The sequence below is a fragment of the Choloepus didactylus genome, chromosome 1 (assembly GCF_015220235.1).
Source record: "Choloepus didactylus isolate mChoDid1 chromosome 1, mChoDid1.pri, whole genome shotgun sequence".
In the NCBI taxonomy this organism is placed as follows: Eukaryota; Metazoa; Chordata; class Mammalia; order Pilosa; family Megalonychidae; genus Choloepus; species Choloepus didactylus.
Genome location: NC_051307.1, coordinates 229,125,498 through 229,144,667, shown reverse-complemented (window position 1 = coordinate 229,144,667; position 19,170 = coordinate 229,125,498). Strand labels below are relative to the sequence as shown.

Here is a 19,170-nt window from a genome sequence, read left to right as displayed (position 1 = left end):
TTTGAGTCTTCATAACAATTCTGCTAAGGTAGGTGTTGGCATCAATAGATGATACTGAGGCTAGTATTAGAAGAAAAGGGAGCTCATTCAGAGAAACCTCAAAACATCCATCGGCATCATAAAATTGAAACACCAGCATGAGTGATATATACATGCATTGGAATAGTATTCATGAAAAGCAGTGAAGTACTGATGTATGCTGCAATCTAGATAAACCTAGGAAACATCATGCTAGGTGGAATAAGCCAGACACAAAAGGACAAATATTTTATGATTCCACTTATATGAACTATATAGAATACAAAAACTCATAAAGACAGAAAGTAGAATAGAGGTTACCAAAAGGAGGGAGGATGGGGAATTATTGCTTAATGGATGTAGTTTCTGTTTTAGGGTGATGAAAATTTTGGCTAATGAATGATAAGGATGCTAGAACAGAACTGTAAATACAATTAATGTCACTGCATTGTACACTTAGAAATGGTGAAAATGGAAAATTTTATGATATATACAATTTTGAAAAAAACATAATTATAAAACAGAACATTAAAAGTGATACACACACACATTTTTGTATGCTGCCCACAAGAGACCTATTTTAAATATAAAAACAGTGCTCACTTTGGCAGCATATAAACTAAAATTGGAATGATACAGAGAAGATTAACATGGCCCCTGTGCAAGGATGACACACAAATTAGTGAAGTGTTCCATATTCTTTGAAATCCTACACACAAAGAACAGATAGGGAAAAGAATGTAAAATATGAGCAGGGTCTGAAGAAATTGAATGACAACATGAAGTACATGAATATACTTGTCATAGGTGTCCCAGAAGGAGAAGGGAAGGGAAAGGGGGCAGAAAGAATAATGGAGGAATAGTCACTGAAAATTTCCCATCTCTTATGAAAGACATAAAATTACAGGTCCAAGAAGCGCAGTGTACCCCAAACAGAATAAATCTGAATAGACCTACTCTAAGACACTTAATAATGAGATTTTCAAATGTCAAAGACAAAGAGAGAATTCTGAAAGCATGGAGAAAAGCGATCCATGACATACAGAGGAAGCTCGATAAGATGAAATACAGATTTCTCAGCAGAAACCATGGAGGAGAGGAGTCAGTGGTATTATATATTTTAGATACTGAAATAGAAAAGTTGCCAACCCAGAATTCTATACCTGGCAAAACTGTCATTCAGAAATGAGGGACAGTTTAAAATATTTACAGATAAACAGACACTGAGAGAGTCTGTGAACAAGAGACCTGCTCTACAAGTAATACTAAAGGTAGCACTAAAGACAGATAGGAAAACACAGGAGAGAGAGGTTTGGAGAAGAGTGTAGAAATGAAGACTATTAGTAAGGGAGGGGGAGAGAGAGAGAAAGAGAGAGAGAGAGAGAGAGAGAGAGAGAGAGAGAGAGAGAGAGAGAGAGAGAATGAGAGAGAGAGAGAAATAAAAATAAAATAAGATATGACATATAAAATCCAAAAGACAGAATGGTAGACAGTAGACATTATGTTGAGTGAATTAGCCAGAAGCAAAAGTATGGATACTGTATGGACTCACTAATATGAACTAACATTGATGAGCAAATTTTAAGAGATAAAGTTGAGAACACACATTACCAGGAGATAGAAAGAGGTTAGAGATCAGGCATTTGATGCTGAAGGAGTACAGAAGGTTCAGCAGGATTGATTGTATAGATCAAGAAAAGGATAGCACATTACTGTAAGATGGTAGCACAATGTTGTAAGTACTCTGAACAAAGATGAATGTGAGTATGGGTGAAAGAGGAAGGTTACGGGCATGTAGGACATCAGAAGGAAAGACAGAAGATAAAGACTGGCATTGTATAACTTAGCAAAACCTAGAGTGGTCAATAATGGTGATTAAATGTATAAATATAAGAATGTTTTTAAATGAGGGAGAACAAATGAATGTCACCATTGCAAGGTGTTGAAAATTGGATGATTTAGGGGAAAATTACAATCAATGCAAACTAGGGACTATAGTTAACAGTAACATTGAAAGATGCTTCCATTAATTGTAACAAAGGCAATATACCAAAGCTAAATGTCTATAAGAGGGGGATATAAGGATGTGATTTGGGGTTCTTAATGTTATTGTCGTTGTCTTACCTTATCATTGTATTTTATTTTATTTTTATTTTTCCTCTATCTTTTATATTTTTATTTTTTTCTCCTCTTCCTCTTTCTTCAGGGAAAAATGGAAATGTCCTATATGGATTGTGGTGATAAATGCAAAATTATGTGATTATACCAGGAATCATTGATGGTTACTTAGGATGGATGGTATGGGGTGTGAAAAAAACTTTTTAAAAAATAAACATGCCCTCCCCACTATGTGGGACCTGACTCCCAGGGGTGTAAATTTCCCTGGCCACATGGGACACACCCAGGGATAAGCCTGCTCAGGGCATTGTAGGATTGAGAAAGCCTCTGGACCAAAAGGGGAAAGAGAAATGAAACAAAATAAAGTTTCAGTGGCTGAGAGATTTCAAATGGAATCAAGAGGTCACTCTGGAGGTTATTCTTATGCATTATATAGATACCCTTTTTTAGTTTTTGAAAATACCTGAAACTATTGAACTGTACTCCAGTATCCTTGATTCTTGAAGATGATCATATAACTATATAGCTTATATGCTGTGACCAGATGACTGTGAAAATCTTGTGGCTCACACTCCCATTATCCAGTGTATGGACAGATGAGTAGAAAAATGGGGACAAAAATTAAGTGAATAATAGGGGGGACAAGGAGTATGAGATGTTTTGGGTATTCTTTTTTACTTTATTTTTATTCTTATTTTTATTTTTTGGAGTAATGAAAATGTTCAAAAATTTATTGTGGTGATAAATGCACAAACCTATGATGATACTGTGAACAACTGATTGTACACTTTGGATGATTGTAGAGTATGTGAATATATCTCAATAAAATTGCCTTAAAACTATAAAAACACAGATTAAAGGTAAAAGGTGGAAAATAAACTTACCATTCAAGTATTAATAGAAAAGAAAGATGGATGGATTACTGTAAACAAAAAGACAAAATACAACACACTTTGGCAAGGATGGGGAAAATTGGAGCCCTCGCACATTGCTGGTGGGTATGTAACATAGTGCAAACACTTTGGAAAACTGGCAATTCTTTTAAAAGTTAAGCATAGAGTTAACTTATGGCTCACAAGTCTACACTTTGGAATATACCTCCTTTTGAGGCTCTAAGGGAGAATCTTCCTTGCCTTTCCAAGACTGTAGAGGATGCCAACATTCCTTGGCTCTTGGCCCCATTACTGCAACTTCAAAGCCATCAATGCCTAGTCTAATCTTTCTCATATTGCATCACCCTGAGACTTACGCTCCTTCTGTCTCCTTCTACTTTCAAGGACTATTCTGATTATATTGGCACACCCTGATAATCCAGGATAATCTCTCTATTTTAAAGTCATCTGATTAGCATCTTTAATTCCATTTACAACCTAAATTTCCCTTTGCCATATAATTTAGCATACTCAGGTTCTGGTGGTTAGGACATGGAAATCTTTGAGTGACCATTATTCTGCTTACCACTTAAGCTTTAGTTTTCCTTCTGTACCAGTTATGATACTGCTATTTATAACAGAAAGCCAACTTAACGTTGGTTTAAGAATTAGAGAAATGCATTGTTTGATGTAACTGAAAAGTCCAGAGGAAGGAGCTGAATTTAGAATAGGCTTGATATCTTCAAAGGACTGGTTTCTGTCCATCTCATCTCTGCTTTGTTGAGCATTGACTTCATCCTAAGCCATTCACCCTTGTAGTTCCAAGATGGTGGTCAACAGGTATCAAAGATACAAATTTCTTCCTTAACAATGGCAATGAAGAGAGCATTTTTTTTCCCGAGATTCACTTTAAAGGGATCAGTTCAGAATTACATACCTATCACTCCACCAATCAGGTGGACAGAGGAATGGAAAGTATTCATTAGCTTAGTCTTGGTCACAGGCTCCTGGGATGGAGACAGCTTCCCTGGAAGAGGAATCCCCAAAAGGAAATTGCTTAAAGAATAAGAGGAATGGAATGAGGGGACATAACTAACGATGTTTACCGGCACCAATCTAGCATCCAGCATTACAACCTTCTATTAACAGGATTGTGAGTAACTTACAACACCCTGGTAGTGCTGAATTTTACCTAACAACATCAAGTAAAACCATGCAAATTAAAGGAAATATGTAGATTTAAGCCCCATATTGATTGAATTACTGAATCTCAAGTTAAAATTATCAGTCTCCATTGTTTGCACTGTAGCAATACATGCTCAGTCTCCCACAGTGATTATAAGGCAAGATGTGTTTGGGAGATCGTAAAAGCAAGGAAGAGACAAATAAAGTTTTATTCAATGTGATCAGATGTCTGCTGATTTTTCATAGGAAAGTTTTTGCCTATAGTAACTTTGTATTTTTGATTTTAAAATCTTTAAGTTCTTTTTTATTTTTATGTTAAGGAAAAAGATTAATGAGTTATCCAGTAGTTTTTTTCTGCCCCATTTTATTTGCCTACATTCAGAGACTTATAAGTAGAATTCCTTTGTTTCCATAATACTTTCTGCTTAGCACAGCTACACCTTGTAGTACCTTTCCTTCACAAAACCAAAGCCCTCTCACAAGAAGTCAGTTGGGAAATAATCCGATTAATTAGTTCATAATTGAAGCCATATTCTTCATGGTGGAAAATTTCAGAATTGAAGTAAGTATAGAGGCACAAAATGGCCATTTAGATTCTTCATTGCAAGTTCTTAACTAAGTGTAAAAACTTTGAGGGAAGGTTTTTTTTTGTGAGCAAAGTATTTTATTATTAGTTTTCTTTGTTCTTCATTTTATTTTCAAAATTAGCATATAGTAAAATTGATTCTTTATGTTTGTACAATTCTATGAATTTTCATGCATAGGAAATTGAGGATACAGAAAAATTCCAACCCCACAAAAAACTCCCTAGTGCAATTCCTTTGCACTCACATGCTCACCTTACCCCTAATTCCTGGCCACCAGTTTCATTTCTTTTTCAACACCATTTCTTGAAAAGACTATTCTTTATTGAACTTCCACTGCATGTTTCTCAAAAATCAATTGACATATTTGCGTGGCCATATTTCTTATTTCTTTTCTTTTCCATGTAAATTTTAGAATATTATCTATAACTCCCAAAAATGCTGCTAGCATTTTGTTTGGAATTATGTTAAAACTCAGCATCAATTTGTGAAGAACTGACGTCTTCACTATCTTGACTCTTCCATCCATGAACACAAAATACTCCTCTGCTTACCTATGGCTTAGTTTATCTTTTGCATTGTTTTGTGGTTGTTAGAATATAGGTAACATAAACAATTTGTTTGGTTTACACCTAAGTAGTTTCTTGTTGTTTCAAGAGCTATTGTAAAGGTGTATATATATATATATATATATATATATATAAAACATTGGCTTCTCTAATTGTTCATTGCTAATACTATATATAGAAATAAGACTGAGGAAGATGGCAGCATAGAGAGGAGTGGAAGCTAAGCAGTCCCCCTGGAACAACTAAAAAAAACAGAAACAACTAGTAAATAATCCAGAATAATTGTGGGGGGACAAATGAGACCATCCACTCATCATACACCAACCTCAATTGGGAGGAATGCCTGAGATCACAGCATAAAATCTGTAAGTAAAACCTGCAGATCCAATTCGTGAAACCCCCTCCCCAATAGCCTGAGCTGCAAAGCCTCATGGTGTCAGAGAGAAGCTTTCTCCCAGCAAGTGAATATAGCTCAGCTGAGCTCCAACTGGGGTTTTAAGTAGCGAGTGTGAACTGCTCACTACAGGTACGAATCCCCAAAAAACAGACAGAGGCTTTGGGTGACGACTGAGCTTGGAGAGCTGGAGGGTCGCCTTGGACTAGGTCTGAAGGGGACTATCTGTTTCTTTTTCAGCTCAGAAGAGAAAGCCTCAGCCATTTTCAGTTCCCAGTGCTGTGACTCAGAGAAGGACAGAGATAGCACAAGCAGAGAGAGAGACCATTGAAATGCTAATGACCTCCCCCAGGGGGTCTATCTTCTCTAAGAGGAAAGGTGTGGGGCCCTTTCCGTTCAGAACCAGACCCCAGAGCCTGGGGGAACACGGCCATCCCTCTTCACACCAGTCAAGAATTACAGGCTAACAGGCGTCACCTGCTGGGCAGAAAAGCACAGTGACCGGAGGCATCACAGGGTGTATCAATCTTCTAAGACACATCCTCAGGGAAACCAGATACTGAATATTTCTTCCCTCTGGGACCTGAGCCTGTTCTGGTCTGGGAAAACCTGATTGGGGTAACCAAGGAAACCATGCCTAGACAACAGAAAATTACAACCTACACTAAGAAAAACGAAGTTATGGCCCAGTCAAAGGAACAAATGTACACTTCAACTGAGATACAGGAATTTAAACAACTAATGCTAAATCAATTCAAAAAGTTTAGAGAAGATATTACAAAAGAGATCAAGGCTGTAAAGAAAACACTGGGCATATATACAGCAGACATCAAAAGTTCAAAAAAACAACTAGTAGAATCTATGGAAATGAAGGGCGCAACACAGGAGATGAAAGACACAATGGAAACATACAACAGCAGATCTCAAGGGGCAGAAGAAAACACTCAGGAACTGGAGAACAAAACACCTGAAAGCCTACACGCAAAGGAGCAGATGAAGAATGAAAAAATATGAGCAATGTCTCCGGGAACTCAAGGATGAAACAAAGTACAATAATGTACGTATCATTGGTGTCCCAGAAGGAGAAGAGAAGGGAAAGGGGGCAGAAGCAATAATAGAGGAAATAATTAATGAAAATTTCCTATCTCTTATGAAAGACATAAAATTACAGATCCAAGAAGCACAGCGTACTCCAAACAGAAGAGATCTGAATAGGCCTACGCCAAGACACTTAATAATCAGATTATCAAATGTCAAAGACAAAGAGAGAATCCTGGAAGCAGAAAGAGAAAAGCGATCCATCACATACAAAGGAAGCTTAATAAGACTATGTGCGGATCTCTTAGCAGAAACCATGGAGGCAAGAAGGAAGTGGTGTGATATATTTAAGATACTGAAAGAGGAAAATCGCCAACCAAGAATCCTATATCCAGCAAAGCTGTCCTTCAAATATGAGGGAGAGCTCAAAATATTTTCTGACAAACAGACAATGAGCGACTTTGTGAACAAGACATCCGCCCTACAGGAAATACGAAAAGGAGCACTACAGCGTGATAGGAGAAGATAGGAGTGCGTGGTTTGGAACACAATTTTGGGAGATGGTAGCACAGCAATGTAAGTACACTGAACAAAGATAACTACGAATACAGTTGAGAGAGGAAGGTTGGGAGCATGTGAGACACCAGAAGAAAGGAGGAAAGATAAAGACTGGGACTGGGTAACTTGGTGAAATTTAGAGTGTTCAACAATTGTGATAAAATGTAAAAATATGTTCTTTTACAAGGGAGAACAAGCAAATATCAACCTTGCAAGGTGTTAAAAATGGGGAGGCATTGGGGGAGGGATGCAATCAACATAAACTAGAGACTGTAACTAAAAGAATCATTGTACTATGCTTCCTTTAATGTAACAAAGGTGATATACCAAGGTAAATGCAGATAAGAGGGGGGGATAGGGGAAGCATGTTAGACACTTGATATTGGTGGTGTTGTCTGACTCTTTACTCTACTTTGATTTAAGGTTATTTTTCCTTTTTCTGCTTCCTAGCTGTATTTTTTTTTCCTCTTTCTTTTGCCTCTCTACCTTCTTTGACTCTCCCTCCTGCCTTGTGGAAGAAATGTAGATGCCCTTATATAGATAGTAGTGAAGGTGGTGAACACATAAATATACGACCATATAGAGAACCATCGGTTATTTACTTAGGATGGAATGTATGGTGTGTGAACAACACTATATTAAAAAAAAAAAATGGGTTGATGCCAAAACCTCGAGGGCAGACACATAAGGACAAATATTGCAGGGTCTCACTGATAGGAACTAATTATAATATGCAAACTCATAGACATGAAATATAAGGTACCAAGATATAGGATGAGGCTTAAGAATGGGGAGCAGTTGCTTAGTATGAGCAGAATGTTCAACTAGGATGAACTTAAATGTTTGGAAATGAACAGAGGTGTCGGTAGCAAGATGTGAGAATAACTAACAGTGCCGAATGGTGTGTGAATGAGGTGGAAAGGGGAAGCTCAGAGTCATATATGTCACCAGAAGAAAGTTAGAGATCAAAAGATGGGAATGTATAAAACTGAATCTTATGGTGGGCAATGTCCGTGATTAACTATACAAATATTAGAAATTTCTTCCATGAACCAGAACAAATGTATGACAATACAATTAGAAGTTAATAATAGAGGATCATACAAGGAAGAAATATATACCTATTTCAAACTATTTACTATGGTTAGTAGTACTTCAACGTTTTTTCATGAACAGTAACAAATGTACTATACCAACACTACGAGTCAACAATTGAAGGGGATTGGTTAGGGATATGGGGGGATTCGAGTTTCCTTTTCTTTTTTTCTTTTTTCATCTTTCACTTTATTTCTTGTCTGGAGAAATGAAAAGTTTCTAAAAATTGAACAAAAATTAAGTGTGGTGATGGATGCACAGCTGTATGAGGGTACCAGGGGCAACTGATTGTACACTTTGGATCTCTGGGTAATTGTACGGTATCTGAACAATCCCAACAAAAATTAAAAAGGGGAAAAAAAAAACGAAATGTCCTCAGCAGGTATGCAAAGAAAAGAGAAAAAAGTGAATAAAATTTATGACAAGTCCTGTCTCTACTAAACTCATCCTTGGCACAATTCGTTGAAAAAAGTCATCTCTAAGGAATGTATTTCCAATAAAATGTTTACATCTTATGTTTTAACATCAACATTTATAATATGCTTATATTGTTTTGATCAACTGTGCACTAATAATTATAATGCTAACTCAATTCAGGATATTTTTTAATACATGGTCACAATTTTTTTAATTAAAATTGATTGCTAATAGACTTCTGAATATAAATGTCACATAAAAGTCTGTGGGGATGTAGAATGGAAATAAAGGAATAATGTAAACTTTCAAAAAAAAAAAACAGAAATAAGATTGAGTTTCTTGTGTTGACCTCCTATCATGCAACCTTGCCAAACTCACTTATTACTTCTAGGAGTTTCTATGTGAATTCCTTGGGATTTTCTATATAGCAAATCATGCCATCTGTCAATAAGGATAGTTTTATATCTTCTGTTTTCAATTTGCATGCTTTTTTTTTTTGCTTGCCTTCATACATTGGCTAGGACTTTCAATACAATGTTAAATAGGGATGGTGAAAGGACACCTCTTAGTTGTATATTGCTGTATGAAAAACTTTCTTCAAATTTGGCATCTTAAAACAACAAACGTTAAAGCTGCTAAGTTTCTGTGGGCCAGAAGTCCAGGCATGGGTTAGCTAGGTTCTCTGTTCAGAGTCTTACAAGTCTGACACCAAGATGTTAACTGAGATGCATTCTCTTGTGAACCTCAGGGGTCCTCTTCCAAGCTCATTCAGGTTCGTGGAACAATTCAATTCTTTGCAGTTGTAGTACTGAGAGCCCCATTTCTTGCTGGCTGTGAATCCAGGGTCACTCCACTCCTGAGGCTGCCCTCTGATCCTAGCCATATGACCCTCTCATAACATGGCAGCACACTCCTTCGGAGCCTGCAGGAGCCTCTCTGTAGTGAACTGAAATAAAATAGCATCTTTTCATACTGTTGTGCTGCCTCAGCCTCTCTGACCCTGTTCTTATAATATAAGGATATAATATAAATTATGCCTCTGAATCTAGACCCTTCCATTAGGTTCCTGAGTGACCACCCCAGACAACTGCTTATACAAGATAAACAACTTCTCCCTCTCCTCCCTGCCTCCTACCTGGGTTTTGCCCCTGCAAAGTCGAATACAAACTCCCTAATACCCACTCTTGCTTGAGGAACCGCTACGGCTCCACCATCCATACAGCATTTATAAAGGAATAGCCCCCGGGTTCCCTTGCTCCCTGCCTGCTTGGTTGAGCCTGTGCTCCTGATGTGTTTTCCCTCATGGTCCTTCCTGAGAAGCATGCCACTCCTCTCTCTCCTAGGAACTGTGAATACTTATAAACTTCTATTTCACAGGTATCCGGTGTCATTCGTTCTTGCCCCATCTGACTTAAAGATCCTTTTAACACATTCTCCAATATGGTAGGACAGAGTCTTACATAACCTAATATAATTCTGGGAGTGAGTATTCCATCACCTTTGCATTTATTGTTACCTTAATCAAGCGAATGATTGTCCCAACATTTTCAGAGGCCCTGCCCACATTCAAGGGATGGTTTTATAGGCGCCAATGTTCTCAGCCATCTCAGATTTCTGCCTGCCGTAACATCCTTGCCCTCTTCTCAGTCTTCTTAAGGGGAAAGCAGTAAGTCTTTCATCATTAATTTTGTTGTCCTCATAACACAGATCAGAAGTATGATGCTTGTTCTATTTTCTGAAAGAGACTGTGTAGAGTTGGTGTTATTTCTTCTTGAACTATTTGGAAGATGTCACCAAAAATTTTGTTTGGGCCTGTAGATTACTTTTTTTGAAGGTTTTTAGCAATGAATTCAATTTCTTTACTATTTATAAGAACACTTATGCTGTCCATTTAATCTTTTTTGTTTTTTGTTTTTTTTTTTCCGAAGAGGGAAAGAGTTTTATTGCTAGGCATAAAGCAGGAAAGCAGATGGCCTATCAGCCCAAAATCTATTTCCCCAAATGGCAATAATTCTGATAGATTTATAGTATCAAAAGACGGGCAGTTTTTAGGAAAAAGAGCACAATGGCCCCAGATAATGTAATTAGAGGTGATCCAATTATTAAGCACATGCAGATCGATTACATGCTTAGTCACAGAATGTATGTAAGAAAATGGCAGCCTCATTATGATGATGGGCATGATTTTTAGTATTATAAGGAGGATGACTTATAGGTTAAAGTCTAAGATACTACACATGTCAGGCAGGCCCAGTTTAGTTAGATCAAGCTTTGGTTATCAAGATAACTTTTGTCCATTTCATCTTGGGTGAGTTTTTAGAAGTTTGTGATTTTTCAGGAATTGGACCATTTTATCTAAGTTGGCCAATTTATGTTTATAGAGTTATCTGTAACATTCCTTTTTAATGTCTGTGGGGTCTGTAGGAACAGCCTCTTTTTCTTTCTTAATATTGCAAATCTTTGTCATCTCACTCTCTTTTTTTGTCACTCTTGCTAGAGGTTTATCAGTTATATCAATCTATTCAAAGACCCAACTTTTGGTTTCATTGACTATTCTCTTTTGTTTTGCTATTTTTAATTTTAGTGATTTATTTGCTTGCTTTGGATTTATTTTACTCTTCTTTTTCTAGTTTCTTATAGTGGAAGATTAGATTATTGATTTGAGACCTTTTTCCTAATGTAAGTGTTTAATGCTACAAATTTCCCTCTAACACTGCTTTAGCTATATCTCACAAACTTTGATATCTTGTATTTTTTTTTTTCCATTTAGTTCAAAAATATTTTCTTAATTCCCTAGAGATTTCTTCATTGACCCTGGACTATTTGGAAGTGTATCGTTTGATTCTAAAAGTTTCAAAATTTTCCTATTTTCTTTCTGTTAATGATTTCCAGTCTAATTTCACTTTAATCAGAGAACACACGTTGTAAGATTTCAATTCTTTTCAATTTATTAAGACTTGTTTTATGACCCATGGTTTGGTCCCTCTTGATGAATGTTCCATGTGCATTTGAAAAGAATGCTGTTGTTAATGACACATCCTATAAATATCAATTAAATTGCATTGTTTGGTGGTGTCATTCAGTTCTCCATCTTTGCTGATTTTCTGTCTACTCACTTTGTCGATTACTGAGAGAAAAGTGTTGAAGTCTCCAAACATAGTTGTGGATTTGTCTGTTTCTCCTTTCATTTCTCTCAGTTTTTGCTTCATATATTTAATTGCTCTGCTCTTTGGTGCATACACATTTAGGGTATTCACTCTATTTTTCTGTTTCCTTGTTTTACCTTTCCTGCCATCTTTTGGGTTATCTGAACATTCTTTGTGTACAGTTACGGTGCCTTAGTGTATCTATTTTGTTTTTATTCCAGGGACTATAGTATACATACTTAACTTTCCATAGTCTATTTCCAGTCAGTATTTTACCACTTTCTGTGGAATATAGAAACCTTACCACCTTAGGGGTACCTTCATTTTCTCCTCCTATATGTTGTAGTTGTGTTATGTATTGTATATACGTAGATCAGAGACTCCATCAAATATGAGTTCTCCCTCTATCTCAAGTTTACTGCTGTATTTCATACTGATATAATTAATAATAAACAAACATGTCTTTTTGTTTTGTTTATTTTCACATGTTCCATATTGTCTCACTGTATTATGATTATATTAGCAATTAGTAAAGGAGGCATTAGTGCTGCCTCTTCTTATTACCATTAGCCTAGTAATTTACATTGGGAATTCTCGCCACACTTTGCTATTCTGTTCTAGTCTGTGTTGAGTCATCTGAGGTTTCTGGGGACAACTCTCATTATCAAATTAATTCTGAGAGAAATAAGTTTTCATCCTTCCCATTTTTCAAGAGAGACCCACTAACAGATGTTCTTCTCTGTTAGACACTTGCCCCTGTTATACACTTTGGGTGGGGTGCATGACTTTGCTTTATATGATGCAAATGAAGTGTGAATTTGAAAAAAGAATGGTGTCATTGACTTCTTCGTATTTACTTTCTTAACCTTTTAAATGTTAATAGAAAGTAACCTTTTTCTTATTTTATGTTTAATTAAATCTCTTTACTCTTCAAAGAAAATCTTATCTTTTTTTTCCCATAAGGAAAGCTTGAGATTGTTATTGAACATTTCTTCTCAGCCAATATCTATTCAATAATCTTTTCTCAACCAGCAAATATAGTGCCTGGTAAAGATGCATTTATTGGGTGAATGTTTATTAATTGTGTGTTTATAATGTAAATGATTGTGTCCACAAAGATATTGTCCTATAAACATAATTTGTTTTCAGATTAAAAGTGAATATTTAGATTTTATTTGATCATAAACCAGAATAACATAAAATAAAGATAGTTTCATGGCTGTGAGGTGTTTGTTTGTTTAACCATTTAAAATTCATTTTTCAATAGCATCTGTAATTTAGACAAAATACTCCAATTTAGAAAGCAGAAGTTAATTGCTACTCTGGTTGAAACATCCCAACTAGCTTTAATGAATCACAATGTATCATGTGTTTTTAGATGTATATAGTTCTAAAACTTTCACTACATATCTGCTTATGCTAAGAAACTTTTTTATGATCTTCAGTTTTACTGATGTTAAAATATTTTTACTTTACTAAATAAAATTCTCTAGTAGCATCCTTTGTAGAGAAAAAAGCACACATTCTAAATCCTCTTCTGATTTGGAGCTAACAGGGAAAATTAGCTATCACTTCATGATTATAGTAACCAGTCTATAGTTCTCTGTAATTGTTTTGTCCCCTGTGCCTAAGTCTACACTTTACAACTTAACTTGAAAGACTAATTAAGAATATTTTTGGTGACTTCTATGCAACTGCATTTCAATGGAGCCAAATTTAAAAGATGAAATAGGTCATATAAAAATGATTCATTCATTCAACAAACATTTATTGAGCTCTTACTGTGTTCCAGGTGCTGTTATGGGTGATTAAAATATATCAGTGAGGCTGAGAGAATTACAAATGGAGTCGAGAGGTCACTCTGGTGGACATTCTTACACACTATATAGATAACCTTTTTTAGGTTTTAATGTATTGGAATAGCTAGAAGTAAATAGCTGCAACTATCAAACTGCAACCCAGTAGTTTTGACTCTTGAAGATGATTGTATAACAATGTAGCTCACAAGGGGTGACAGTGTAATTGTGAAAACCTTGTGGATCACATTCCCTTTATCTAGTGTATGGATGGATGAGTAGAAAAATGGGGACAAAAACTAAATGAAAAGTTAGGTGGGATGGGGGCAATGATTTGGGTGTTCTTTTTTACTTTAATTTTTTTTATTCTTATTCTTTCTGGTGTAAGGATAATGTTCAAAAATAAACTGGGGTAATGAATGCATAACTATATGATTGTACTGTGAACAGTTGACTGTACAACCTGGATGATTGTATGGTATGTGAATATATTTCAATAAAACTGAATTTAATTTAAAAAAAACAAAAAAAACAAAAAAACTTTATTATGGTACTATGAAGAGTTGATTGTATAGCATGGATGATTGTATGGTATGTGAATATATCTCAATAAAATGGAATTTAATTAAAAAAATACATCTGTGAGCAATGAAAACAAATATTCCTGCCTCTGTAAATGGTAAATTTTAATTTTGGAGATAAAGAAATATACTATAAATACAACAAACAAGTAAATTATTTATGGTATAAGGTGACAAGTACAATGGATAAAAGAAAATGCTGACCAGAGCGAGAGGAAACAGGTGTTTGTGATTGTTGTGGGGGCACGTTTCAGTATTAAATAGGTGGCCATGATAACTATTTGAGGAGAAAGGTGGAGGAGGTGATGCTTAGCCATGTTTGCAAGGGGAAAAACACCAAGTCCTGGAGAATGATAAAGTGGCGAAAGGGAGCTTGATTTCTGTCTATGAACTGCGAGCACCTCTCATTTCACTAGGCTTACGTCTCCATGACTTTCAAACCCTTAGCTTCTAAAAAATTCTCCATTTATCTTTTGCAAATAAACCCAACAATTAAATATTTAGATAATGTTGAATTATTTTTAACTCAGTTAACAAACTAAAATTGGGTAACATTGCAGTTAAAAATTAATGCATCAAATATGTTCTGTTCCTATTTGAAAAAAAGCATCTGCAACAATCATCCCATTTTGATTGCAACACCTTATTCTGCTAGATTGCTACTGTGGCTAAGAAGACTCTGTGAGTAAATCAATATCTTAGGGTGTCATAATTGAGAAAATGTTACTAAAGGTCTTGGATCAGAAAGTCAAGCCTAGCATTACAAATAGTCACAGAGACAAGAACAGACCAGTTGTTTACCTTTAATTTAAATTGAAAGAAAAAAGGAAAGGAGGGAGGGAGAGGAGAGGAAATATGAGTGGTGAGGAGAGAGGAGAGCCTGCACAATGATCAAACAAACAAGATGCCGAAGAAAATAGGGCCCAAAATCTTGACATGTTATATGCACTATTGCAATATAGAAATTAGATCTGTTGGGAAAATAATAAGAAATAAATAAATGGCAAACACATTTGCTTCTCCCACAGTTTGACTAAATGGCCACAGTTTACTAGAAACTATGTGGAAATTAAGATGAAAGGTACCTAGCATTTTTCAAGCATTAGACAGAATTTTAATTGATGATGCATTTTAAAAAAACACAACACATTGAACCTAGATAATACTAACTAAAGCCTTTTATTTTCCAATGCAGAAATTACGCAGTCAGCTATTTGTTTCCTACCATAAATGTCAATATATTTTATACAGAGCTAAACTTACCCAGGTTAGCATCATTTAGGAGTTTAAAAATTGTTATTTCTCCATCTATCAGGCTTAGGAAAAAGTCAGCTTATTTGATGCTAAAATTTTTATAGCCCTCCAGATTTGAACAAAGGGATGCTGAAAAAATGTGGCATTTAAAAAGCATCCACTGACTTGAATATATTCTAAACTTTGAATAATCTGAGGCTTGAAGTCAGATGTTTGCAACTAGAAATTGAATTTCTCCTTTACTAATTTTGAGCATGCATCAAAATTAAAGTCAACTATTTTTGCTAAGTATAATAAAACCACAAAACCCATCTGATTATCCACAGTAGCTCAGGTACTCTGTTATAAAAACAAAGTATTTTTTACTACATTCATGTAGCCTACTTACTTATTTTTAAACATGTCAAAGAGAAAAATACCTGTATATTAACTAAGCTTGAACTTTGCTTTGGCCTCCTACGTAAAGTTTAATTCCTATGCAGTCAACTCCAAAATATGACAAATACATAACTCTGATCACGTACTGCTGCAATAATTTTTTTTAAAACTTGCAATAAATACTACCCTTCAAGAACAGTCATAATTATGGGGTTGAACAGGCTCACTGCTAAGGAGATGATTCTCACTGCTAATTACAGCAATGGGAAGTGTGTGCATAAATTAATATAGTTGTTTAACAGAATACTCTCAGCTTGATACCTGGGATAATTCTCTTCTTTTCAGCATCTACGAGTTACCCAGTAAAACCTCTTTTACACTAAATCCTGTAGCCAATGAAATCTCATATTTAGAAAATGATGTTATCAAATCTACAAAAAGCATAATCAATAGAGTTGGGCTCCCAGAATTGGCAACTGTCAAGAGTTGGCATTTCTGTATTTCACTGACACTCTTAATGGCAATCAAATAAATTCTATGTTTTTTTCCAGTTCAGAAATTCAGCATAAATCTCAAGTAGAAACCACGAACAAGAAAAGGTATTCCAAGTAACTGGTGACTATTATTTTTCTGGAATAGAAATGAAGAATTTTTCCAAAACAGAAAACATTGCTAACCTTGTTTATAATAGAACCATGGCATTTATGGTATGCTCCCTTCTGTGAAACCTATTTACCTCTGCGATTTCCCACCATAAATTGGGTGTATTTAGTAGGGACATTGAAAAAATACAAAGATTTGTAGGCTTAAATATCTGCAGAAAAGAGATAACTAGTGACATTCAGCACAGACTGATCCTTTCTCTTATCATCCACTTTGCAGCACAAATGATTGTATGTAGAAAAATTACAAATACACACACATATGATACCAAATATATATAAACACATATATATGATACCAAAATAAATATCTTTTGTGAAGTCTACAATGCAAAAGAATTCAAGCAAATGAAAAAAATAATCAAATGGTGAGGAAAGGGGAGAAGGAAATATGATAAAGACAAATAAATCCTTGAGTCTATCAGGGAATATACTACAGAAGAAGACTTGCCTTTTTGAAATAAAACTAAATTGTCTGGAATGTCAAAAAGCCCAACATTTAACAAATGAATAACCCAATGACCATCATGCAATTATCTACCCCATTCTCTTCTCTGTAAACATTCTGCTCCTAACATATCTAGTTCATTTTAGCCTAAAATCCTGAGGTCTCCCAGCTTTGGCATTCCTTATATAACTGTTCATTCAACATTTTCCATGGGAATCACTTATGGTGTATCTTACAGTGTATTTTTGGACACCTAGCAGCAGTAAGCAATATAAACGTCTTTATACCCTCCACTTGAAATTTATGACTAAAGCACATTTTCTCAATGCTTCAACATTTCAGCTATTCGCTCAGACTCTATAAAAGATGCAGAGGACTGCACAATTCTCTTGTTACTTGTGATATTTAATTCCTTGAGTTAGCCACATTGGTGTTGACATGTTTCAGTTAGGGCATATATATATAAAGGTGTGTATAAATATTTGTATATTATTAAGAATGGCTTCAGACCTTGTAAACTTTGTCACTGAAGCCCCAAGATATCCATGAACTTCAGCTTAAGAACCCTCTTGCAAGAATTCCTTAGAGCAGGCACTTACTTCCTCCCATCAATCACTACAAAGAGCAGGAGCAAGTGGCTGTGCTGAGAGTTGCTTTTCACTTTTGTCTAGAGGAGATGAATTATTGACTCCAGCCCCTCCACAAAACTGGAAGGTGTTTTTGCTCAATAAGGTTTTCCTTCAGTAAGTCAGTATATAATATTTTCTCAGTGTTTGCTGTGTGTGAGAACTTGTACCAATATTTTGGGGAGATGCGAAAAGTAAAAATAAAAATGAAATCTTTGAGGTGTTTGTGCAGGAATGAGTTTAAGGTGTAATTGGAGCTCAAAACCCCCTGTATCTCATACTAGTGAAGGGTGCCTTTATAGACTGACCTAGAGTAGGAAATCTGCACTTTTTCAATTGGACTTATCTTTGAAAACATACATTTTCTCAACAAATATTGAGCTCTGTGTTAGGAATTCCCAGCATCAGCCAACTGGACATGATTCTTACCATTTACAGACTTTGATTTTAACTACATCAGTAGAGCATGTTATTTTGCTAATTTGTTCCCTATATACAAACATGTTTCCCCTCTTGCTATATTTGGTTTGGGGATGAAATGTTCTCATCCTCAGTTTTATAAAACATTGTTTTGCAGAGGGCAAAGTTGACACTTGTCAGCTAATTGAATAGTTTATGGTAATGGGTACATTTTTTCATTCCAAGACTAAAAACTGCTGTTACATGATAGTACTCACCAAGCAGACTTGAAAGACAAGAGCTGCCTGATAGGACAGAAAGAGCACTGAATCTAGAGTACAAAGACTAGATTCATATCCTGGGCCCCAGTGTCTATAGCTGTTTGACCTTGTACTATTAACGTAATCTCTTTGGAGCTATTTCCCATTTAAAAATTGGCTATAATTATACCTGCCCTATAAACCACACAGAGTTATTTTGAAGCTTAAATTAAGTGATGAGCTAGATCTCCTGTCCCAGATATAAGGGAAAGAAACAAAGAATAATAAAGTGCATGAGAAAGCAGATAAGGTAAGTCGGAAATCTTTTCCAAGTTACTATTTCTAACTTGACTTATGTAATCATGACAGGAAATGAAGGCCAAAGAATATTGAAAGAGGTCATCAAGAAACCATCATTAAAGACTGTGTTCTCTTTTACAAACTGATTCTGCTTCCTACATCTCCATTTTCTGATCTGATTGATCAAGGGAAAAATTTACAGTCTCTAAAATATAATTCCAGAATAAGACCATGTTCCATTTTTTAAAATGCAACAAATTTCACAGTATTATAAAGGATTTCAGAAGATTATATATAATCAATTCAAATTCTTATAAATTTCTTCTAGTGTTTTTGATGATTTTCAAGATACATCTGAAATTTTTCAAGTAATAACAACAATAGAAATATCACACTAACACATGGTATACTCTGTGCCAGTCACTGGGCTAAGTTCTTCATATACTTTATGTTATATAGACCTAATAATAAT

General features: G+C 35.4%; 1 non-coding gene across 1 annotated transcript; it reads left to right on the top strand.

Moving 5' to 3' along the window:
• The first annotated feature begins 613 nt into the window (after positions 1 to 613).
• On the top strand, positions 614 to 720 carry LOC119510854. Its single transcript, XR_005212050.1, has one exon. It is a non-coding gene; the product is annotated as a U6 spliceosomal RNA (small nuclear RNA).
• Positions 721 to 19,170: the final 18,450 nt, after the last annotated feature.